Consider the following 25,289-nt stretch of genomic DNA (forward strand, 5'->3'; position numbering starts at 1 on the left):
TTTTGGAAGAGAGGGGTCTTTCCCATCTTTAGGAAGTACTGCAATTATAGCCTCAGACAGGGTGCCCTTCACTTCGCCTGATTCATTTATTTCCCGGAATAGGTTCAGAAGAGGTTCCACCAATAAAGAGGGGAAGGATTTAAAAAAACGAGCTGAAAACCAATCAGGGCCTGGGGCCTTCCCGCTTTTTAGTGATTTAATTGCTTGTTCAATTTCTATGACCGTGATTTGTGTATTTAGACCGAACTGTTCATCAGTGGATAGTCTTGGTAGGTCGCATTCATTCAAGTAATCCTGAATCTTGTCTTCCTCTACCGATTTATTCTTGGCATATAAGGTCTCGTAAAAGTCGTTAAATACCTCCGCTATCTTGTCCGGCTCTGAATGAGCGGTTCCTGAAGGGTCTCTGATGATATTAATAGTGTTCCTCTGTACCTTGAATTTTAAATAAGAGGCCAGACTCTTACCTGCCTTATTTGAATCACAGAGTTTGAACCTTTTTCTTTTGTCTAGCCATACCCCTGCCCTCTCACTCACTATTTTGTTGTATTCATACTTTTTATTGGCCAGTGTATTCATGACCATACTGGACCTGTCCCTCTGGTGTTTACTCTCTAGGGCCAGTATTTCACTTTCCAGGTCGTCTAGCTTACGGTTGTGGTCTTTATTCATTGCTGATCGAATTTTAATACAAACCCCCCTAATGGTACTCTTTAGGGCCTCCCACCTCACTAGATCGGTAGTGTCTCCCCTCTTATTGTCCTGCAAGTATGAGCGGATAGCGGATTCAATAGCAGACCTATGCTGCTCTGTGTCCAATATCTTGTCATTCAAACGCCACGATGTTTGACGAGATGAGGGCTTTGTATTGGTGATGGATAAGGATATGCATGAATGATCGGACATAACCCTTGGCTCTATAGAAGTGTCGTCTATCCGTGATACCCCATTCTGTGATATAAGAATATAATCGATTCGAGAGTAAGAGTCATGTGGTGCGGAGTAAAATGTATAGTCCCTATCCGTAGGATTTTGTAGCCTCCATGTATCAACCAAATTAAAGCGCTTACATAGGTTGAGCATAGCTTTGTGTGATTTATTAGGTCGAAAGGGGCAACGTGAGTCCCTGTCTAGGGTCGCATCCATGGGGAAATTAAAGTCTCCGGCCAGTATGTGTACGGCCGAGTCAGGGATGGACTCAATTTGTTTGCTTAGACCTTCCCAGAATTTAAGGTCGGAGGCGTTAGGAGCGTATATGTTTGTGATATAGAATTCCGTGTTGTCTCTGCTTAGTCTTGCTGTGACCCACCTACCATTCACATCTGCCTCCAAAGAGAGAATTTCAACCTTTGATTTTTTCGCTATTAACAGTAAGACACCATTCTTTTTCCCTGTCGCTTCCGCCCCCACTACCTCGGTGTAAAATTTATTCCTCAAGTGGTAAAATTGTTTGGCGTCTATTTTAGTCTCCTGTAACAAGACAATATCCCCCCGTTGCCTGCGCACATAGTCTAGTATTTTTTGTCTCTTTACAGGTTGATTCAGGCCTTTTACATTCAGAGATAATATTTTCAGTCTGTCTAAGGAGGCCAATCCCAGTGGTGGATTATATTTGTTTTGTGCCATTAGACATGCCTAATTATCTTGCCAAGTACCGTGTCAGACCAATCAAGATGGAAGGCAATGGCATTAACTTGTTGAATCGATTTGTAACTGCTCGGTAGTGACCATACAAGCACATGAAATGCGAAAAGAAAAGGAACATAATACAAATAACACACATAACCCTCCCAAACCCCTCAGCTCCCCACCCGCCCCACCCCACCAGTGAATAGTAGACATGGTGACTGGAGAGAGACAGCAACCAATCCTCCCCATGGATTACAACTTTGGTGAAAAATTTGGAACTATTTCAGCAGTCTAACAGGCTATTGCCGATTACAACAATAGATGAATACTGAGATAAGAACATCGAACACAAGCATCTCCAAGTGAGGATGCCTCAAATTGCCGGTAAGGATGAACATTGTAAATGCGACATGTATATCGTAGCACAAATGATACTTCTATTCATACTTCTATTCATAATAGCTATCAATGAATTTAAGTCGTAGACCTTGATCCGGACAGCGACTAAACTTCTAACTTTAGAACATAACACAACACATCTTTGGATCGGCAACTGTTCTAGTCTGATTGTGACATGAGCATGAAGCAGTAAGGATGTAGCAACATACAGTGAGCAATACAGTGTATGATCAGATCAGTGTCGCAAAACTGGAACCATCAGACCCTGTGACAAGGGTAAGAAGAACATAAACAAGCCCCCTTGTCAGATTTAGAGAAACAACTTGACAGACGGAGGTCAACTGGTACCCACAATTGGTCAGACAAGTCCCGATAGGCACACAATGATCACAGCACCAGACCATTACTCAGACCTCTGGCAGTGGGAAAAAAAGCCATATAGTTAGTATGAGAAAAAAGGATACTCATTTGACGCCTGATGCGGCGGCTGTCGTGTCGTCAGAGTTGTGAGTGTCCATGACCAAATCCTCGGGACCCTCTAACATTCTTTTGAGTCTCATGGGGTCCGAGAAGATGTGTGGATGACCTTGGATGACCACTCTGTACCTCGACGGACCAACAAAGCCAAGTTGATAGTCCATGGATTTCAGTTGTGGGCGAAGCGCCAGGAAAGCCTTCCGTACGTCTACAGTTTCCTTGCTGTAATCCTGTGATATATATATTTTGGCATTTTTCCATAGGATGTGATTATGCTTCCGTACAAAGGTAAGGACTTGCTCCACGTGCTGATAGCGTAACGGTTTACAGACAATGGGCCTGGGACCTTTTTGGCTCTTGGAGATCCTTCCAGGCACTCTATGCGCCCTGTCAAACTCCAAGGGCTGATGGAAGGTCATGCTGGTGGCTTGGGCGAACCATGACTCCAGAAATGGAACACAGGAGCCCATCGACTCCTCGGCTCCCTCCGGAATACCGAAAATGCGAAGGTTCCCCCTCCGGTTTCTGTCCTCCAATTCGGCCAGTTTCCTTGTTACTTGGTCTGAGGCTATGGTCAAGCGCTTGAGTGCAGTACAGGTCTTGATTTCCGTATCTTCCAACTTGCTGATTCTAGATTCTGTTTCGTCTAGCCTTGCGTTAGTTTCTCGAATGTCTTGTCTGATTGCTATCACTTCCTCTTTAGTTGACTTAGCTAGGTCCCTAACTTTGTCGAGTCTGCTTAATATCATTTCCATTGCCTCAGCGTTATCTTTTTTCCCTTTGACAGGCGAGTTTGGATTTAAGTGGTCAGATTTCAGCCTTTTCAGGTTCTTGGCTATTTCTTTATTGTCCATTGTCACTGGTCCCCTGATCGTATCAACAATAAGATCGTGAAGCGAACCAAAGGTAATGCACTGATTCAATTGTGAGATCGCTGCACACTGACATGCATGACCAAACACTACCTCACAGACGTCAGCGCCACCCAGATGCTACGTAGATATGGAGAAACGGCTGAAGCGTCACAAGTATCGTGCGAAGAACGTGGAGCAGAGTGAGTCATTCAACAAAGTGGTTTGAGGAGCATAACATCAACATTTCACTGCATGCAGCCACCTCATCAACGCATGCCGCCGAGATATGGTGGGTCACCTGCGCCCTGTCGTTATTTCCTAGCTGTGTCTTGATCAGGGAGTATTGAGCAGGCAACTTGTCATGCTTGCTGCATCATCTGGTAGAAGAGATTCATCTTAGCGTGTCACACACAAACTAGATCACATCATGGTATCATGAGCCAATAAGTCATAGGGCACCGTGTGTCGTCGAATGCTTCAAGTTCTCACTAAACGGGTTAACCATGAGTCACCACTGCAGCGCATGGGATATTCATTAGGGCGCACATAGAAGCGCAATATGCTTAACAGACTTTCGGAGTCGTCATTCGTGGAGTTCTGTATGCATCCGACTCGACGAGGGCAGCGCCGCCATTTTGGAGTAACTTGCATGTAAATGGGGTCCTCCGTGCAATATTTAATAGGTGTCAGTGCTAACCACGGGTCAAGTTTGTATTGTTCAGAAACTCTGCTTCAAATAAAGTTACTGTGGATAACGCATGGAGCTGTACCAGGACAGCGCGCTGTGCAGGATCGAATATCCCGGTCAGGGTGCAAAGATTCCCGCCATGTTGGCCAGAGCAGTGTTAGTTAGGGCAGTATCGCATGCGGGTTGTATATGTGTAGATCTACGCGTTCAATATAAGAACCATTGCAACCTGGCGATTAGTCATTGCACAGCGGGTCTGGTGTGTGCCATTTTTAGCCCTGTGATGATATTCGAGCTGCAGCCGAAGGTCGGGTCCCGCTCAGAGAGTGGCTGCGCCCGCCATCTTGGGACAGCAAATTCGTGTGCAGGTTCGGCGCTTAGAGGTCTTTACTTGTTCTAGTGAGGGCAGGCAGTACTCACGGTTAATCACAGCAGGCCATATGTTAATAGGGTTCAGCCCACGCCGTTACCGCTCGAGGGTAGACCCACGTTAATCCGCCCGTTCACGGCCAAGAGAGCCCTCGGATCGCGCACTTGCTCTCCCGGGCGCGGGGGAGCTCATGGGAACACAGCCGTATGTCTGCTTCTCGGCCGCCTCCAGACGTCCTCAAGCGCTTGGAATGTTCACCTCACATTCCGGTTTTTTAAGCATGTAGATACGTTGGCTTCAGAGCGATAGAAAATGTCCCAAAATCGTGGGAAGGTCTGAGCCACGGGAGGAGGAAATCACCGAGCCGCCATTTGCCTCGGAGTCCAAACCACGCCCCGTACTTCTATATTTTTAGCCAAAGTCACTGTGCAATGTGGTTCTCGTAGTTTTTTAAATTTAACTTTCTGAAAAGGGAATTTGAAATGCCTGTTTCTCAGTGACTTTGGGTGAAAAGCCAGGACTGACTGAAGGCTTCTTAGGCCATTTGGTGTAATTTAAAGCTGCGATAACTTTTCCCTCCCTTCACCCTGCTTATACATGTCTTGTTTTGGGAGGTAGGTTTCCTTTGCCACTGTGGTATTGTACCTGTGTTTCTGAGACATGCTTTCACATCTGCCCAAACTGTTCACCCACAAATACAAAGCACTGCACAACGTAAGATCCTCCTACCTTTACCATCGTCTACACTTCTACCAACCCACCCGATAACTGCACTCAGCCTGTCTCTCCCTTGCATGCTCCCTCCGTATACACAGAAGCAGAGTCCTTGGTCATGCGTTTTCACTCATGGCTGCCACGCTCCCCAACACATCAGGGCCTCAGCCTCACTTCTTAAATTCTCAAAAAAGCTGAACTGGCTCTTCAAATAACTCTGCGCCTACTCACCTGCTCAGCACCTGGATACTCACACGGGTGACTAGTGTGCTCTACAAATCCACATAACATAACATCTGCTGCCTGTGCTGTTTTGAGGGGGCTCTTGTTGCTCCTTGCACTACTCCTAGCTTCCTGTGCTGGATCTGGTTAATGAGAAAGACGTCTGTAACTGCTCACTGTAGTTGCCATGTGCTGCACAAGAAGGAAATCTTGCACAGCTGCTGCTCATGCTAAAACTGTTTTATGTTTCTAGGCATGGTAATGAGATTGTATGGGTGGAAGGATGAAGATAAGGGAGGATAGAAAATCAATCAATTGTAGTGATAGAGCTGTTTATAATAAAGAGGTAAATGTAGTGATTTGGGTGTATTTCTTATTGAATGGATTCCATTAGTATCTCTGTATCCTCATAAGGTAAGCCCATTAAGACCCTTTCTTTTCTTAAAGGCTTCAGTAATTTAATTCGACGTAATACTCCACCTTTAAACCCCCATTCAATAAACCAATAAAAATGTTCTTTAATGTGTCCTGATGCCACACTGACTATAGAGCATATTGATATCTTTGAAGCTAATAGTACCACAGAAACACCTGCTGATATTTTAGGGGCAGGTTGCAGGGGCCAGATGCTTGAAAAAGAACGTTGATGGTGTAATTTTGTGTGGTGACCAGTGCAGGGCCGGCGCTAGGCATGGGCAGCGTGGGCAGCTGCCCAGGGCCTCGCACTCAGCTCACCAGCATGGGGCCACGCACTGGTGATGCGTCCTATCGGTTCCCTGGCGATCCATTTCAAAGAAAGGTGTCACCTTTCTTTGAAATGGAGGGGCCCCCCTCCCCGGGCCTCTCCGGGATGGTATCTGGATACATAAGGGAGGGAGACGCTCCCTTCGATTGAAAGGCGACCCATTCATAGACACTGTGGGAGGCCCATTGTCCATCATTTTGGCACCCCCATAGTTTTAACTTTTAGCCCACAAGCAATTCTCACACCTATCGGACTGAAGGTGTGAGAAATGCTTGTGGGCTCAAAGTTAAAACTGTGGGGGGCGTCAAAATGCTGGAAAATGGGCCTCCCACAGTGTCTGTGAATGGTCTCCTTGCAAGGGGCCACTTATCTAGATTAGAGGGGCCTTGCACATTCATTTTTAGCCCAGGGCCTCGCAAATCCTAGAACCGGCCCTGGACCAGTGTTCCCAGAAAAGTGCGCGCACATCTGTTCCCCCGAGCGCGCAGTGCTGCGTGTGGCGCTCGCACCCACAGCACATCCCGGGAGAGCATTCGCGCCGCCGCTTTTATAACGCGAGCGGCGCGAAAAATGGTAATTTCCTGGTTGCGGTGGCTCCTGCATTTGCTGCTGTTTTTCCTTCTTAACGAAGCGCGACTGGGGGCTGTTTGTGGGCCTCTGTGAAAGTATTTTTTAATTGCAGCACCTTAATGCACTGCAATGAACAAATATTTTCACAATGGCCCACAATCAGCCCACAGCCGCCCTCCTTTAAGAGAAGAAATTCAGTTTTGTTGCAGTTTTGGAGGCGGTTGCATCGTTGTACTTGCCATTGCAGTGGCGACCTGTTCGGCAAAGGACGGCATTGTCTCTGATGTTGCAGTTGGTGTGAAGAGAGGATGAGACGAACTGCTTTCAGGAGGTGTGCTTAACGGGCCAAATTCTAATATGAGCAGCATCTTTGTTACGGATAATAGTATTGATAGCAGTAACAGACGGAAGTAATTGCTTTAGGTTTGCCTTTTGGCATAGTTACCAACATCCTTAAGCTGAAGGTAAAAATTCAGGCGTTTTTGGATATGGGTAGTGAAGAGGCAGCAATCACAATGGTTAATTACTACGCAACAGTGACTCCCAATCTTCGTAACCAACCTGTCTATATCCAGTACTCTAATCATAAGGAATTAAAAACAGATAGTCTATTAAATCAGCGAGCTCGGGCTGTTACATCCGTACGTACATCAAATTCCTCTCTAGCTGGGACAGCTGGCTACATTTCAGTTTCTTCTGGCCAGAGTCCAGTTTTACGAATAATTATTGACAACATGTACTATCCTGTGACACTTGATGTCCTTCACCAGATATTTTCAAAGTTTGGTGCGGTCTTGAAGATTATTATTTACTAAGAATAACCAATTTCAAGCTTTGCTGCAGTATGGTGATCCAGTAAATGCACAGCAAGCAAAATTAGCCTTGGATGGACAACATATATATAATGCCTGCTGTACTCAGGGAATTTATTTTTCTAAATTGGTGAATTTAAATGTGAAGTACAATAATGACAAATGTAGGGACTACACTCGCCCTGACCTACCATCTGGAGATGGACAGCTATCATTGGATCCAGCTATTGCTGCAGATTTTGCCAAAGAAACCTCTCTTTTAGGGCTTGCAGATACAGCTATTCCACGAACTCCCAAGGGTATTTCTAATGCTGCTGGTCTTGCTGGTATGGGTGGAATGACACCTGGAGACTATACTATACTTTTGGTTGGCAATCTAAATGAAGAGATGGTTTCGCCCCAAAGTCTGTTTACCCACGTCAGTGTTTATGGGGATGTGCAGCGTGTGAAGATTTTATACCATAAGAAAGACAGTGCTCTCATACAGATGACTGATATGAACCAATCTCCACTTGCAATGAGTCATCTTAATGGTAAAAAAATGTATGGAAAGATCATTCGAGTAACTCTCTCCAAGCATCAGACAGTATAGCAGTGCAACTGCTCAAAGCCTTTGGTGTAGCTTCGGAGGACTTTTTTAATAGTTTTTTCACAGTCTGATCATTTCAGAACTGAGGCATTTTCAATATTACATTCAATGAAGCCGTAGTTGTTGCTTATTTATCTTATGCAACTAACAACCATTGACAAAGTCAACAGCCCTGGCTTGTTGTAGGTATAATGTTACTTGTTGTATTATATATCTGGATGCAATGACAGAGGCAGCACAATAACGGCTGGTTGGCACACTATGCTAAGCACAGACTTTTAGTTTACATGTTTTTAAGCCATGCCCTTAATTACATCAGGCACGCCCCTTTGAGAGACTCCCCAGTTTTTTCATCCCACTTAAAGCCCTGAGCAAGCCTAAAAGCACCATGTGTGCTTTCAGAATCCCTAACATATATAAGTGATTCTGAAGCACACATGCATATCAAGGAAACCATCTTCAGAGCTGATAAGTAAACTCATGGCTATCAGTTTTAAAGAGTGGAGTAACCCCCGCATTGGGAGTGCCAGTTCTGTTCTGCAGAGAGTCTTGCCCTGATGACCTTGAATAATTCTTAAACAGATTATTGCAAATAGCATTTTCCTTTAATTTATTTTTAATCTGGGTAATGTGTGAGATTGTATTACAGACATTTTATGACGTGTTTTTGTTTCATGCAACATCAATACATTTTTTTATTTTAGATCCAAAAAGAATCTCAGATATGAGAAATGGGAGGATGTCACAGTGATTATTTGCAGTAGTATCAGTGGGTTTCTACTGGGTTACAATATTGGAAAAATACATCACTATCCCTGAATATTAACTATAAATGCATTTGGAATTTGAACCAGTGTGTCTGTGCACTGTTTATGATCTGGCTTAATGGACGCGAGAAAGTGAAACTGGATCATAAATTCAAAGCTGATCCACACAGACGCCCCCAAAATACATTTGGCCTAGGGCGCTCAAAGTAAATACATTTGGCCTAGGGTGCTCAAAGTCCTTAAGATGTCCCTGAACCGCCGCTGTCTAGTTAGTTAGGAAAGAAGAGGTTCACTGGTACTGTGGAATGAGGCCGGTTGCCCCGGTTTCCTAATATATATTAGTGTAGCTTTGGTTGCAGATGCTCTTCATTGCACTTTCTCATTTCGAACATGACACAGCCATTGTACGCCAGTCACCATATGAAGGCCACCCCCCAGGCTGGACAGGGCCTTAGCAGGCATTGGGCATTTGCCTGGGAGGCTGGAAGGGTGGGGGTCAGTTTTGGAGCAGTGGGGCCAGTTTTGTTACTGGGGGCAGTTTTGCAGCGATGCTGCAATATGGGCCCTCAGTAAAAAAAAGCACCAGTGCTGGGGACCGGTTTTAAGCAGTAGTGCTTGACACTTGCGCCCCCCCACCCCCTGTCCTCCATCCCACCTTTGGTACGTGGGAGCCGCTGCGGCAAAATGGCCAGGGCTACTTTGGGTTCCCAGTCTGGCCCTGCCTACCCCATAAAACAGGCCTCCTCGATTCCAGTATCTAGGTAATTTATCTGCACAATCAAGCAGGAACCCCAGTGTCAGAACCCTTGTCGCTGCACCCACACATACGGTCAGGTTCTTGGCGCACAGTGCCGTGGCTGGAGCGCACAGAGGAAAAAAATTTAAGCGAACATTGGTGGTGACCCCTCTCAGTCTTTTGTAGGGGAACTTCTCCAGATATCTTTATGCCACAGGGTAAATGGTGGCTCCCGGAAGCGCTGAAAGGGCTTAGGACTAGAAAACCTGCCCCTGCATAGGCAAGTCATTACAACTCCACAGAGAACCCAAAAGAGCCACAATCTTTAAAACCTATAGGTAACGGTCCTCAACATGATTTGTAAAACTATAGGCTTATCCATTCCATGTTTTTGATTTGGAGAGCACGAAACAGCTTAATTAAGTCACACTCATAACCCCTTGTAGGACCTGCAATCCTTCTGCTGATATTTTGTATTGGTGTATAAGAGGCAATTGAGCATTTTGTCCAAAACTATTTGTATTGGGTCTATGTGCATCCTCCCCATGTAATTTTTATGTGTGGTCTATATCCGACTGTTTATCAGCTGCTGTACATCTGCTGGAATTATGCCTTTCCCTGACCTGATAGCATGCATAGAGGCAACCAGAGGGGAGTCTTCCGCCACTTTGATACACCCTGTCTGGTGTGCACTGAATTGTGGTTTTTAGTTGTTTTAGAATCAATCATTTTTATTAAGCGGCAAGACATCAGATAACACAGCCCAGCTGCCTACATCAACCTGCCGGCAGGGCGGATACACAAATCAGAGACACAGCGTATGGGCCTACACCCCGGAGGTCGACCCAACGCTAATGAAGGCTCCACCGCCCCACCTGTAACAAAGCCACCATTGTATACGGAAAACAACAAAAATAATGAGCAAAAAGGAAACACTCCCCCCCTCCCAAACCCCCACCCAACCGAAGCCCACCCCCTCCCTCCTCCCAAACCCACCCCGCTCCGCATCAGCTCTTCTTTGTCCTAAATAACCTTGCAATCCTACCAACCAGTCCGGCCGCCTGCATTGTCATTCAAGGGCCCGGCGTGGCACCCACGGCTTCCAGTGGGATAAGTTGTAAGATTTGTAGGTACGTCGGGCATGTCACTTCCCGTAAATCTTTGGACAGGAGTCGCAGAAAAGGGCCCCATAGCTTAGCATACTACGAACCCTTCCCATCCCTACCCAAGGAGAGTCTTTCCATGGCCAGAGTATGCCACAGTCTTTGAATCCAGTCTCGGAAGATAGGTATCGCCGGGGAGCCCCATTGAGCCAACATGACCTGTCGCGCCGTTAGCAGAGCCAACGCAATCTGTCTGCCCCTAAGAGAGCGCAGCGGAAAAGAAGTGGAATGAGGTAACCCCAGCAGTGTATGTTCAGGAAGTCGTGGAAGAGTAATCTGAAAAGCAGAATCTAGCTCATCAAGGACCGCAGCCCAGTAGCGCTCCAGCTTCTGGCACCGCCATAGCAAATGGATCAGAGTCCCAGCCATCCCGCAACCCCTCCAGCAGAGGCCTGACTTCGCTTTGTCCCACGCCTGGATGCGCGTGGGTGTGTAATACCAATATGTTGCAGTTTTGTAGGCCGATTCAGTCCCAGCAGTGTTGGATGTCGTGTGGTGCGCCCTATAAAACGCATGCTCCCACTCTTTGGGCGTCAGTGGGCGTCCTAGCTCCTCCTCCCAGCGGACCTGCGCCTTGGTACGTTGCTTCCACGGGCAGCATAGGATCATTGCGTAAAGCTCCGATATAAGGCTCCGGTCATCCTTCTTGCACACCAGCCACCGTTCAAAGGCCGTGAGGGGCCGTGACATGAGTGCAACATTGGCTAGTTGAGTCACCCAATGTGCGACTTGTGCATGATAGAAAGCGTCCTCCTTGTGCAACAGAAAGTACTCCGAACGTAAAGTGTGAAATGGAATTAGCCCGTCTAGAGCGACGAGCGAGCCCACCCTCTTGCACCCCTCCTCTCGCCAACGCTGGAAGATCGGGGATGCACAACCTGGCGGAAAGTCTGGATTATCCACTATAGGTGTCATCGGAGAAGGGAAGGACGTCCATCCCTTGCGCAGCGCCAACTGATCCCAAGCCTTGAGCGTCGGCGAAGTTACCGGGGAAGAGTACAAACCCCACGCTCTGTTTGCGTGGAAACCAGAGCTCCCGCCAGATTTTACATCCAGCCACCGACTGGTCCATAAAGTTCCAGTGTTTACTGGACAGGGCCCTATTCCACTCAGCTATGTACCGAAGACAGGATGCCTGAAAGTAAGCAGCAAGTAGTGGAAAACCCAATCCCCCCGTGGCCTTCGGAGTAGTTGTCAAAGTAAAGGCAAATCGTGGCCTCTTATGATTCAATAGGAACTTGTTGAGGAGGCCTTGAAGTTTCTGCAACATGCCCGGCGGTGGGCCCAGAGGCAGCATCTGGAAAACAAAGAATGCGGGTCAGCACCATCATTTTGATAGCGGACAGTCTCCCGAACCATGCCAACCCCAGGCGGGACCAGTCCGCCAAGGTCTTAGCGATCTGTTCGGCCAGAGTCGAGTAATTTAAGGAGAGCGTCTTAGGGAGGGTCGGGGCCAGCCGTACACCCAGGTACGTGATATCCAAGTGGAGCCACTGGAACGGGAAGTCCCTCTGCAGGTCCGCCACATCGGCATTGGGGACCGAGATATTGAGAATTTGTGATTTGGTGAAGTTGACTTTAAAGCCTGCTGCGTTTTGAAAGGCCAACAGTTCCGCAGATAGACACCCCAGAGAGGGGTGGGGGTTAGTTAGAGCCAAAATGACATTGTCCTCATGCAGACTGACTTTATGGACATCCGCCCCAAACCGGAGACCCGAGATATCGGCATGGGAGCGAACGCGCTGAGCAAAAGGCTCCATATAGAGCGCAAAGAGCAGCGGGGATAGGGGGCACCCCTCCCGCGTCCCCCTAGTAATAGAGAAGGCGCTGGACCGACACCCATTTACCCGCACCACTGCTGTAGGAGCTGCGTAGAGGCACTGAACCCATTTCTGGAAATTGTCGCCAATCCCAAAGGCCCTCAGTACTTCGAACATGTAACTCCAGTCGACGCGGTCAAATGCTTTCTCCGCGTTGATAGAAAGCTAGAAAGTCTGCGACCCGGAGCGATGTACTGAATCCAGCAGATGGAGCAGCCTCTTGGTGTTATCACCCCCCTGTCTAGTTGGTATAAACCCCTTCTGGTCAGAGTCAATCACTCCATCCATCAAAGGGCTGAGCCTCGCAGCCAACACCCCTGCAAACAATTTAGCGTCAATGTTGAGAAGTGAGATCGGCCTATAAGAGCTGCATTCCATAGGGTCTTTCCCTGGTTTGGGGATGACAGTGATGGCCGCTTCAGTCATGGAGGGAGTGACCACCCCGGTGTCTAGGAAAGAATTAAAAAGGTGAGTGAGGAGAGGAGCCAGCTCCTTAAAATATGTTTTATAAAAAATAGCTGAGAACCCGTCCGGCCTGGGCGATTTAGCCAATTTCAGCCACGCAATAGCCGAGATAACTTCCTCGACTTGTATCTCAGCATCCAACATCTCAGCTGAGTCTCGATACAAAGGTGTAATACCCGAGGATGCAAGATACTCCTGGGGCGGTGCCCTCTTTCTGGTAGGGTGATGGATAAAAGTGACGGAAGGTGTCTAATATGTCAGCGTCCGCGGTGTGAGTCTGTGCCCGACGATCCCTGATTGCATGTATTGTGTGTGCTTGTGTTCGCGCACGAAGCCTATGTGCGAGCATCTTACACCCTTTATCCCCGCAAAGAAAGAATTTGTGCCGTAAGCGCAGTAACGCATGTGCCACCCTGTCATGATCAAGATGTTTGCACATGGGCCTTTTGGTTTCAAGCTCTCTCCAGACCCGGGGCGCCCCTGTTCTCTTATGAATTGCCTCCAGGCCGCGCACATCCCCCTCCAGTTCTGCTCGCTTCTCCCTGCGTAACTTAGCATACGTTGCCGAGAGTGCTATCAAATCACCCCTCACCACCAATTTGAGCGCTTCCCAGATCGAGGCAAGCGGAGTATCCTCTACTCTATTTTCCTCCAGGTAGTGCGTAATAGTGTCTCGCAGCTTCGCCACTACAGAGTCAGAATAGAGCATGGTATCTCGGAGCTGCCTGCCAGCCAGCCGAGCACCGATAAGCGATACTTCAACAGAAATGAGCGCATAATCGGGGAGGAAGCGCGGTGTAATGTCTGCAGCAGATAGATGGGGTAACAAGGAGGATGAGGCTAAGAAGTGATCAAGGCGCGCATAGGTCTTGTGAGCGACAGAGTAGTAGGTGTAATCGTGCTCTTGGGGATGCTGGTCGTGCCACACATCATGCAGTCCCCCCCTCCAAAAGCCACTGTTCCCATCCTGCGACCAAGCGCCTGTTTGACGGGACCGCTGCTCCGACCTATCCATGCCTCCCTCCATGACAAGATTGAGGTCACCACCCACCAACACCAGCGCATCTGGGGACGCAAGCACCTGAGCAAGGGCTGAACGCAGGAATGCTTCTTGTTGGACATTAGGGGCATAGACTGACCCTATCGTAAAGGTCGTCCACCCCCCCACTGCACCCGCACACCCAGGCACCTTCCTCTGATGTCAACTACTTGGGACAATACTTTACAATGCATACAGGCACTAAACAGTAACGCCACCCCATTTTTCTTATTCGGGCCAGAAGACCAAAACTGCAGAGGGAAACGCTTATCTCTCATGCGCCAGACATCTTTAGCAAGGAGATGTGTTTCTTGTAAGAGGCACATATCACTATCCGCACCCTCCAGAAGGGACAAAATCGCTGCACGCTTCACCGGGTTGTTGAGTCCCCTAACATTGAGACTCGCCACTTTCAAAGACCTGGACATTTGTCATACATCAAAGGCACAGCGCAAACCCCCAGTACTATATCCAAATCAACATTGCAGGACAAACACATTACAAGCCTCAAAAGAGGCCCCGTTGGACTTCTTTCACGTGGATGTAGGACATTCAGCGGCCTACTCATACCCTCCCGAAGCTGATGTGGAGCCCCCCCACCCCTCCAAACCTCCCTACCCCCCACCCACCTCCCCCCAAAAGTAAAACCCCCCTGGCAACACAAGCCCCAACAGTGTGACCATAGAACCCAACAAGACAAGCAGAAAAAGTGAGCAATAGTCCGTTAAACAGGCCCTAACGGCAGGGGAACATGGCACCAACCCACCCATCACCCAGTTCCTGATGCAGGACATTCCCCAAAGTAAGGACAAATAAACATTACTCATCTGGCTCCTGTGTACAGTTATCTCCGGCGCCAGCTATAGGCCTGTAAGGGCCAAGCGAAAGATCCGGTCCTCAAGTGCCCGCTGGGGCCTCCGTCACCAAAGCCACAGAAGCCACTGCCGCTCCTCTTTCCTGCAGGCTCACTGACAGGTCAGGTTTTGTTGTCGTCGCCAGCTTGCCGACCCTCTGCCACTCCGTGGAATGTCGCCGTTGTCTGTTGGGGGAGCTGCCGGTTTCAGTCTGGGTAGCGGGCCGATCCAGACCCAAAATGTCCCGGGCTGCGTCCAGCGACCGAACCTGGATCAGCTTGGTCTTCCATTTAAAGATAAGTCTGAACGGGTGCCCCCACAAGTAGGGAACACCTTGCTCCCTCAGAAAGTTAGTGACAGGTTTAAAGTCTCTCCACTTGACCAGGGTAGAGGCCGCAAGATCCTGAAACAGCACAGGACGATGATCTCGGAATTGAAGGGGAGTGTGGACACGCGCCTTCCTCAGAATCCGTTCCTTGAGCTGAAAATCGTGGACGCACACTAGTACATCAGGGGAAGGGGCCTTGGGTCCCCGCGGCAGGCCAACACGATGCAGTTGAATCTCCTGCAGGCCCTCCTCGTTCACGACATGCCGAAAGAGAGCTTCTACATATTCCCGCAGGTCCGTTCCCTCACCCTTCCATGGCACCGCCCTAATCCTTATATTGCGGCGGGATCTGTTCTCCAAGTCCTCGGTGTGGGCTTGCAGGTCTATGTTTTGCTCCATGAGGCGTAGTACATCCTGTTGGAGCCGATGCACATCCTCCGCTGTCCCTAGATCATGTTCCTCCAGCGTCGCGACGCGCTCTCCCACATTATCCACATCCCACCGCATCTCCTTCAGATCCGACGCAAGCTGGGAGCGCAGTTCCGTGATATCCTCCTTTTTAGCAGCGAACTATTCCATCATGAAAGCTTTTGTGGAGTGCTTTTCTGGGAGCTTTCCTTCGGCAGTTTGTCTTTTTTAGGCCTGGTCGCCGCCATTTTGTCCCCCACCTGTAGCAATGGAGGGCGTGTAAGCCACTGTCCAGTCACCCCCTGCTTCTTTGCTGTTGCGGCGAGACACCGACCCAGGCGCCAGGAAAGACCGAGGCGGGACGGTCCTTGGGTCCAGATGGCCGCCTACCGGCAGCGGCAAACTATCTCGCGCCACACCAGGGTTGTCGGGGCCTCCCAGGCCGTCGTGGCCCACCACTGGCAAAGGCTGGCTAGGGGAGAAAAGGGACAACGCCCGCTAGGCGGTGACCCACTGCCGCCAAAGTCGACTCAGGGCCCTCTCTGCAATCGCGTCGTCAGGCCTCCTTTGCGCAGATCTAGCCCCAGCTTCCACCGGGTCCCAAACGCTGTAAGGCTCTGCCATGGTCGGGGCGCTGAGAGCTCCACGAGCCCCTCCAAAGCACTGAAAGCGCCAATCGCTGCCGCTCGAAAGGCCAGGGGCGGGCGCCGGGCCTCCGCACCACCCCCAGGCCTCCTCCTTGTGCTCCGGTTCGGGGAACCACCGGGACTCCCCGCTCTGGCGTTATGGGCCCAGAACCCTCCGCCAAGTCATGGGGAACCCTCCGGTTGCCAATGCTTGCCCGCAGCAGGCCTCAGAGCTGTCCGCCTGACTGCGGACCGAGAATCAGGCGCCCCTCTTGTACTCTCCCAAACTCCTCACCTCCAAGGGCCTAGCTGACACAGGGCCGAGAGAATGCAGGCTTCCGGCCGTTGCACAGCAATTTCGGTGCAATCTCGCTCAGCTTCGCCGCTCCTGTATTGGCGTCACCGCGGGGCTCCGTCGCCGCACCGTGCTCCGTAGCTTCACGCCCGGCTGCCAACCAGGGTCGGGTCAGTACCGGCTCCGCCGCCCCCCCCCCCACCCTCCCACAGCCACCGCTCCGGGCACTCCTCTTGATGCGCAGCGGTCCCCCTCCGCTTGTCACGCGGCTCTCCGGGCTCACTGCTCGTTTGGGCCGCACCTTAGCGTGCCTCCGTTCCTCCGCCTCAATTCTGGAAATAACGCCGCACAGCGTGTCCGGACAGCCCCAGGGTACCGGACACCGCTTTTGAGCCGTGGATGGGCGCTCTGCAGGGTGATTTACAAATTTATAAAGCATGCGGCGCCGGAGGGACTGAAAATCACGTCCTACTCCGCTGCCATCTTGGCCACGCCCCCTTTAGTTGTTTTAGGAGAGTCAATCCTAGCAACTCATAAGCACATGTTTCAAAAATCAGGATTTCAATGGGGCTGTCATGAGGCTCGTTGCTAACACATTGGTGAATCCCACAGATGTATTTTTTTGTCCAGAGAGAGGAGTGTGTGGGATTGTGGAGATCGTGGAGAAGTGTGGCTCACTGGTTAGAGCAGTCAGACCCTGGAGCAGAGGTCAGACCCGGGACCAGGGTTCAATTCCCGACGCGGCAGGGTCTTGAGCTCAAATGTCCACGGACTCGATAATTCTCGCTCCGGTGCCGGCCCTAATCATGGGTTCTCACTCTGCAACTCTGGGCATTAAGCTTGCTTAATCTCCACAACGGCCCCCTCGCGGCGGGATGCCTGGCTTTCACCTTGGGGATGCCCTGTAGGTGCTATCTCACAGGGAAAAGCCAGGACGGGTTCCCAAGGCAAGCGCCGAGATGCCTCCCCGGTGATTCGAGCGCTATATTAGAACATACAAAAAAAAAATTGTGCTTTTGGTCAGGGATAAGCTGTATATACCTGTCTCCTTGTACATACGGGCCCTTATCATTCAGTGGCATGATAGTTCAATGTAACATTTTTCTCGGGCACTCCTAACAACAATCTTCCAAATTAGCGTTGTAAGGGCTTTCTTCCTCATCATACACATAGTCAGTCTGTATCATTTATGTTCCTTGAACCTTTGGGTCAAAGTAATTGTTTGCTTGTTGTGCAGCCTGGCTCTGTCTATTTTGCCGTTGGTCTGAGCTGTTCATTGACACTCGCCCTGTTCCCCTTCCTCTCTGTCTGCGTGGGTGGGGACAGTCCCAGGCTGAGTGGCCCTGACCACCGCAGTTGTATCAACCCTGTTGTTGCTGTGTGGGTCTTATGATAAATGTACCTGGTGACGCATGTACTTGCGGTGTGGAAGATCTGAGTGGTCATGCTCTTCCTTGCCTCAATCTCCTCTCGGTGCGCTATACGCCTGGCCTTTCTGCATGAGGACCTAAGGTTTTAGGTCCTTATGTTTCTTTTCATTAATATCTTCCTCCTTTGATTCCTCATATTTGTGAGTCAACTGCAATAGTTCAGGTATTTGCTTAGGGGACCATGTAGGATTGTACTGACAGATGGCGTCCTTAATGTTATTCAGTAGGTTGTTAACAAAGTAGGACCCTAGTGCGTGTTGGGTACTATTATTGGAAGGCTCTAAACCACTGGATGCAGAGAATTCCTTCTGTATCGTAGAGAAGACAGCTGTAACCTTTTTTCCATGTTCCTGTTTGCAGTTTTTATCTTGGTATATGTTAGACCTGGCATCCTTGGTGTGGTTTCCCCTGACTTTTTGATCTCTACCTCCTATGTTTTTGACACTATGCTGGATTACGTTTTGCTGGTTTAGATGCTTTGGGCACTTTGCCACGGCTGATCAGTGCCAAAGTGCAAGTGCTCCTAGTAGGGCCTGTACAGATGTAAGGGACATGCTGCAGTAGTGGATTACTGCCAAATTCGTTTTTCACTGTAGCAAGGCTACCCTGCCCATAGGACAGAATGAGGGGGGGGCATGGGTGCCTGCCTATCTTCCCCCAGGAACAAGATAGACAATCCAAACCTGGTTTCTCAGGATTCAGAAATCCATAATACATCTTTTAGCATAGGTGGTTTTTAAGTGGTGTGTCTGAAAATAGCACTTTTAGAAAGTGTCTAATTTCTTGTCCAGTCTGTCTGTGGGCCTACCTGGGTGTTCGAGTTAGAGGGAGTGTGACAGGGTCTGGGAAAGCTCCAGCAGTGGGATGATAGCTGGCTGCCCCTGAAGGTTAGGGGGAGGAGTGGTGCTGGGCTGTGCCCTGCCTTTACGATACCGGCTCCCCTGTCTGCTGGATGACGGATGTCCCTGCCTCCCGGCTTCAAAGAGGAAGATTCCCCAGGACCGGGAGACTCCTGCCGCCAGAGCCTGGACAAGGGCGACCCGTGCTTAAATCACCAAACCTCAAAGGCATCAAAGACTATTTTCTGTATAAAGGAAAGAGCCGTGTACATTAGAATCAGACTACTTCTGACTGAAGAGGAGAATCCCTGCTGAAGAGGACACCGTAAGAAGACCCCAGGAACAGTGCTGCCATTGCTGTGTGTCTGGAAGCTGACCTGCTGTCTTGTCTTGTCCCGCCTAAGAGGGACCGTTGGGACTGTGCTGTGTGCTTTGTCCCCCTCCTACCAAGAAGAACTCTCCAAGGGCTAGAAGAAGAGCTATCCTCCTGGCCCCAGAGTCCAGGGACAAAGAAACTCTGCCGTGGTCATCGCCTTTCCCCCCCCCTCCTGGCTGTGTGCGGGGGAATGCTGTGTTGGTGACTTGCATTTGCCGAGAGAGAGGGGGCTGTGGGAGCTCGTGGACTCGTATCCTCTCTCCCCAAGCTCGAACTTCAGACAGCATCGCCAGAGTTCAGGAGGCCGCCCTCCTGCCACTAAACAGGAGCGCCGTGGGCCCCTGACTCTGCCCGAGAAAACCCGGCGTCCCCCGGTGCCCCCACCATCGAGATCTGCAAGGCACCGGGAGCCGAGAAGAAGAGGGGAGGCTCGCCCCAAATCGCTGCGCTGGGATTGGACAGCGGGCTCTGACCTCACGGCTGGGATTCCCTGAAGCCGCGCTGTGGTTGGCTGGCGGCCCGCCGCGTCACCGGCAAGCCGCGCAGGGATTGGCTGGCGGCTTCTGCCTCACACCGAGAAGGAGCGTGGATTGCCCCAGCGAGCGAGGAGGAATATCGCCCCCCCGAGACCCGGGAGCCGAGCAGCCTGCAGCTTTCCCCTCCCAGGTAACGCTTGAGTGTGGGACGAGTGCGAGCGCGTCCACCTGGGGGGAGAGAGAGGCCCGGTGTGTGTGCCTCGCCCGCGTCAGCCGGCGAGGGAATCTTCTACTGCCAAACTCCTCCCTGCACCCTCGTACTGGCACCAGAGTGAAGGGCGGTACCGGGGGGGGGAGGACTCTATCGTTGTCAACTCCAGCTCCGTAGCCCCGGGAATGGCCGGTCACGGCGCAGTGCCTCTTCTGTGTATCTAACCACGTGATCCCCCTGAAGAGAGGGGCAGTCCTCTGACCATTAAAGACTGATTGTGGGGGATACTGAGGTGCCCAAGTTTTTGGCAATAGACTCTTTTTACCGGGTAAGAACACTTTCCACAAGAGAAGCCTATTTTATGTTGGTTTATGTCCGTTTTTAAGTCTGCCTCACGATATATATAAAAATATTATTTTTATATCAGACCTGTGTGGTGTCCGTTTGTGGAGTTCATTATTAATTACTGAGGGTGTTGGTGCAAATACTTTACACATTGCCCTGGAGATAAGCCTGTCTGCTCTGCCAAGCTACCAAGGGGGTGAGCAGGGATTATCTTTTGACGTACATCCACCTTGCCTTGACTAGAGGAGAGGGTCCCTAGTTGGTCAGAGGCCGTGGCCCTACCAAGTATGGACCCCCAATTCTAACAGTATAGTTTGTGTCTCAGCTGTAATATTTCATCAATCCTCTTTAGAAGTTTCTCTGGCAATTGTTGCATTTCATCCGACATGCCCTGTTAATCCCTCTTACCATTTTCAACTTCTATATCACCCCATTTAATTCCTAGGTCCACGTTGTCCTCCCTCCGTACTATCTTCCAAATTCAATTGGGCAGAATAATGGAAAACATCTGGTCTATATCTTCTAATGTTGGGTGACCTTTTTTTAGTGTTCTGTTCATTTGCCTGTACCACTCTTCTCTGTCCTGCTGACTGTCAGGGTATTGTACTGCAAACTTATGTGATTTTGTATGTGTCCAGGGAGCATGAAACCTCATTATAGGATTCTTGTCATTATACCCTGGCGCCTCCCTAAATGGCAGCGTTTTATGTACCGGTTGTGGTTCTACTGTGACCTGTTCTCCTTCATCCTCTACTCGCTCTGTTTCACGTTCCTCCACTGTCTTTCTCGCTTGCCCAGCCTTCTCCTTTTTTTCTTTTCTTGTGTATTTCCTGGCACCTTTCATGTAGGGTATTGACTTCATAAAACTACTTTGCATATGCTAGTACTTTCTGGAATCTCTTATTCCTGTCTAAATAAACGTCCTTTATAGCACCAGAGTATTATCTATCCCCCTGTATTAGCTCTAGCTAAATATGTATTCACTCTGTTTCCAAGTACCTTGCCACCACTTTATGGTTTCTAGCATTGCTTCTTCTTTGGCATGTAGTGCGTTATAGCACATCCTGTCAGTGAATCCCTTAGGAAACCCGTGTTCTCCCCATTGTATATCTTCCACCTATTTGTCCACTACTTTTTGCTCTTCAGCATCTAGTTTTGTTAGGGACCTCGTCTTCCTCTCTAAGGAGTCTTTTCCTCAATTGAAGAACTTCCTGTTCTCTTTTTGCCTTTTGTATTTCCTCTAACTCTCAATCTATCACCGATACTGGGACATGTGTTGTGTTATCTCCCAAATATGGTGGTGGCTTCGGGTGGTTCTATATTATTTGTTCCATAAATGGATCTTCCTCCTGTCCGGCAGGAGGTGGTACCAACAGATATATCAACTTCACCTGCTTCACTTGTGTTACGAAATACTTCTGTATTGCTATTTCCTCTTCTCTACATGAATTTCTCATCCTGTTTGACTTTCTCATATTGCATGATATGTATCCCATTCTAACAACTTCACCTTCTTTCCTCTCTTTTCACTTTCTCTCAGGCACTCGTCTAAATAATTCAACCTTCCCTTTTCTTTTCTTTATTAAAAAAATAATAATTGCATTTTCAAGAAATATCATGTGGGGGAGTAAGAAACAAAAAAAAAGGGAGTGAGGGAATACAAAGAAGAACCACACAGGAATAGTCAGAATGACACATTTGAGTTGCCGTAACAGTGCCACAACTAGTACAAATAACACCATGGTTAGATTAAGGGCAATTCAGTTATAACGAAGAGGTAAACATCCATCAAGTGTCCCGGCACATTGGAGGAGTGCGCATCAAAGCAAAATTATCACATCGTACAGTATAAGACTTGCATTTCCCAGCTGGAAAGAAAAATTGTATAAGTAACATTAACATGTAAAACACAAGCAGGCATAACCGATCTAATCCGCACATGCTCATTCCGTCGCCTCTGGATGATGCAACAAATAAGAGCGAAGTGATTGCCAGACATTTTTGGGCCTGAAGTTAAGTGGTTGTAATGCAGTGTAAATATCGCTAGTGGTGTCGCAATACAGTAAATCTTTCATCCCGGCCTTAACTGTTGGAATTGTGGGGCCACCCCAGTGTATAGAAACCTGCCTCTTGGCGAGCACCAAGGCGATTGCAGTGAACTGACGAACACCACCAGCATTCAATGGCTTAACGAAGCCTAACAAAGCCACTATTGGGGAGGGGGTTATCTCAGAGTCAGTCATCCGAGCAAGATGGCGGAATACTTCTCCCCAATATGCTAATATAGGTGCGCAGTTCCACTCTAAATGGGAGAAATCTGCGTACTCGGCTGCGCATTTAGGGCAACTGTGTTTTTTGGTAGGGTCCATCTTTGCTAGCAACTTTGGCATAATGTATGCTCTATGTATGTATTTAAAAGTTAAAAGTTTATGTCGATGATTACACAAGATAAGTCTGGTTTGTTCGTAGCTCTAGGCCCATGTTGTATCTGGTAGAGGATGCCCAAGATCCCTTTCCCATGCCACACGCACTCTCATCCCCACCGGTGGGTGAAGTGTCAGAGCCAAGTGATATATTCAGGAGACCAAATGATCGCTACTGGCAGATGTGATAACTAGTGTGAGTGGGTGAAAATCCCCCAGTTCAGCTGCAGTGGATTGAAGTGCATCAGACATAGTAGCATCAGATCTGTGCAGAATAAATCTGTCCATATGGGAAACGTCATGCCCTTCTGCGAGATTCGCAACCGAGCTTCACAAAATAAATCACCCAGCGAATGTAGCCTACAGCGGGTTACGGTTCTCTTAGTTAATGTTTCCATAGTCTGGGATAGCCACAGGTTACCCAGAAGTGGTATGTGTGAGGTGTAGAGAAGATCAATATTCCAATAACGACACATACTGACCCATGCCCAATATGTTGTCTGGAAAAAGAACAATTGATGAACAGAATGCAGAACAATGTCATACATTCACACCAGTACAGAGATCTGGGCCTGAATACATCATTTTTTTGCTCCCCATGCCATTCCAGTTTGAACCCAGCCATATGCAAATCAGTTTTGACCCTGCGCCCAATAGGAACAGTCCAGCCCGAACTGCCAGGCCAGGTCCTCCCTGGACTGTAAACAAGCATCCTAGGACCCGTTTAGGGGTTTCATCACTCATCAGCCAAGATAGCTCGACTCCAGTGGCATGGAGAGCACGGGACCCACGTCTGGACTTAAACGCCCAATCGGGGTGACAAATGCAAAAAGAACAATTGATGGACAGAATGCAGAACAATGTCATACATTCTCCCCATACAGAGATCTGGGCCTAAATCCATCGTTTTTTTGCTCCCTATGCCATGCGTCTGGAGCTCCTGTATTTCCATAGATGTATTTCTATAGATGACCTAGCTAGGCCATGCGGTATAATGGCGGAGAGGGAATACGGGCAAGCCTGAGTCCACTCTGGCTTAAGAAATGTCAGTCTTGCATCCGGGTGGTACCAACAGTATTCAAATTGTGACTGTGCCACTAAATAATAAAAATAAAAATCTGGGGCACCGAAACCGCCACATTAATAGGGCAGTGTCTGCCAACTGATAAGTGGCTGTCTTCTGGCCCACACCAGTCTAGTAAGCATGCCTTGGAGCGTATCAAAAGATTTAGAGGTGAGTGGAATGGGAATATTTAGAAAAAGGAATAGAAAATGTGGGACTATCAACATTTTTAGGTCTCGCGCCTAGTGTTGCAGTGCGTAGTGTCCGGAACACTACGTAATTCACATTTTTTTCCACCCGTTTTCACCTGGGCATGCTTGCTTAAGCTGTCGCTTGTCAGATTTCTTACTCTTGAGATTTCACCTGCAGTAAGTGCTTGTCCGCTCCTCAGCCATTGCACGTGTAGTAGTGAAGGTGTTGAAGTAGCGATGTCTTCACTACGCTGTCTTGGCACGTGCTGTTGCCGAACAGTGGTGTCAGTCTCGGCCCCCAAAGAGCTCTGTGTGAATCTTATGAACCTAAGACGCCCGGGGGCGTCTGAGGTTCATAATTAGTTAATGAAACAACACCCCCCCCCCCCCACAAAAAAAAACCCAACTGGAGTATACAACACAAAACAGTCTATTTGTTGCAAGGCTGTAGCCAACAAGGATCATAGGGCAGCATCTCTCGGCGACGGCGGGTTTGTTTTATTTACTTTTCACTGTATTTGCAAAGGCAATCCATTATTCCGAATTAAACATGACAGGTTTGCATAAAAGTATATTAGCAAAGCAGGACCCATTGAAATAACTGTGAATGCTGCCAAATTAAATAGTGATTCGTCCGTGAAGAAAGAGGTGAATAACGTGAACAAGAGAAGAAACACAAAATAAAGAGCTGGCGTGAAGAAAAAAGTGGGTAAAACAAGCATTGGCCAAGCTCTTACTACATTGAAAATGTTTTTTGGAGCTTAAGTGGCAGCGAAAAACCGGTATGACATGAAAAGCAGGATTGCAAGCTTTGCACGCTTGTTATTACTTTTGTTACTATCTCAGCACTGGCACGGGTGCCACTATTGCATCAAATGTAAGAAATAGAAAAAAAAGTTATTTTCTATTTCTTTTTTTTATTGTGGTGGTTGGTGCAATCGTTTTTAAAATGTTTGTCATTACTATAGAGCGAGCCCATACCACTACCACCATTGAACACTACCACTGTTCAATGGTAACACCACTGTTACCAAACTAGTTACTGCAACAGCAAATTTGTGTGCCAATTTTTCACCAAGATTGGCACCTCGCCTCAAAATTCCACCATAAAAGAGAACAAGCGTTTGCAATGCAATAGGTCTCGCATTATTAAAGTTTGAGCTATTGGTGTTGCTTTATTTAGCAATGCCGATAGCTCAAACTTTAATAATGCGAGACCTATTGCATTGCAAATGCTTGTTATGTTGGCAATTTTCCTGGCAATAGACAAGGGGAGCTTGATCCACCGGTCAATTTGAGTTGATAGTCAATCAGTTGTGGGCCCGTAATCGAGACGAATAACCTCTGCTGCGTTGCGATACAAGA

General features: G+C 48.6%; 1 protein-coding gene and 1 pseudogene across 2 annotated transcripts in view; both read left to right on the forward strand.

The window, feature by feature from the left end:
• The window catches only part of SNX25 (sorting nexin 25), a 1,269,225-nt gene that overhangs the window by 533,753 nt on the left and 710,183 nt on the right, over window positions 1–25,289 (forward strand). The window lies entirely within an intron of this gene.
• On the forward strand, window positions 7,011–8,072 carry LOC144821721 (polypyrimidine tract-binding protein 2 pseudogene; annotated as a pseudogene).

This window comes from Lissotriton helveticus, chromosome 2_2 (assembly GCF_964261635.1).
Source record: "Lissotriton helveticus chromosome 2_2, aLisHel1.1, whole genome shotgun sequence".
Taxonomy (NCBI): Eukaryota; Metazoa; Chordata; class Amphibia; order Caudata; family Salamandridae; genus Lissotriton; species Lissotriton helveticus.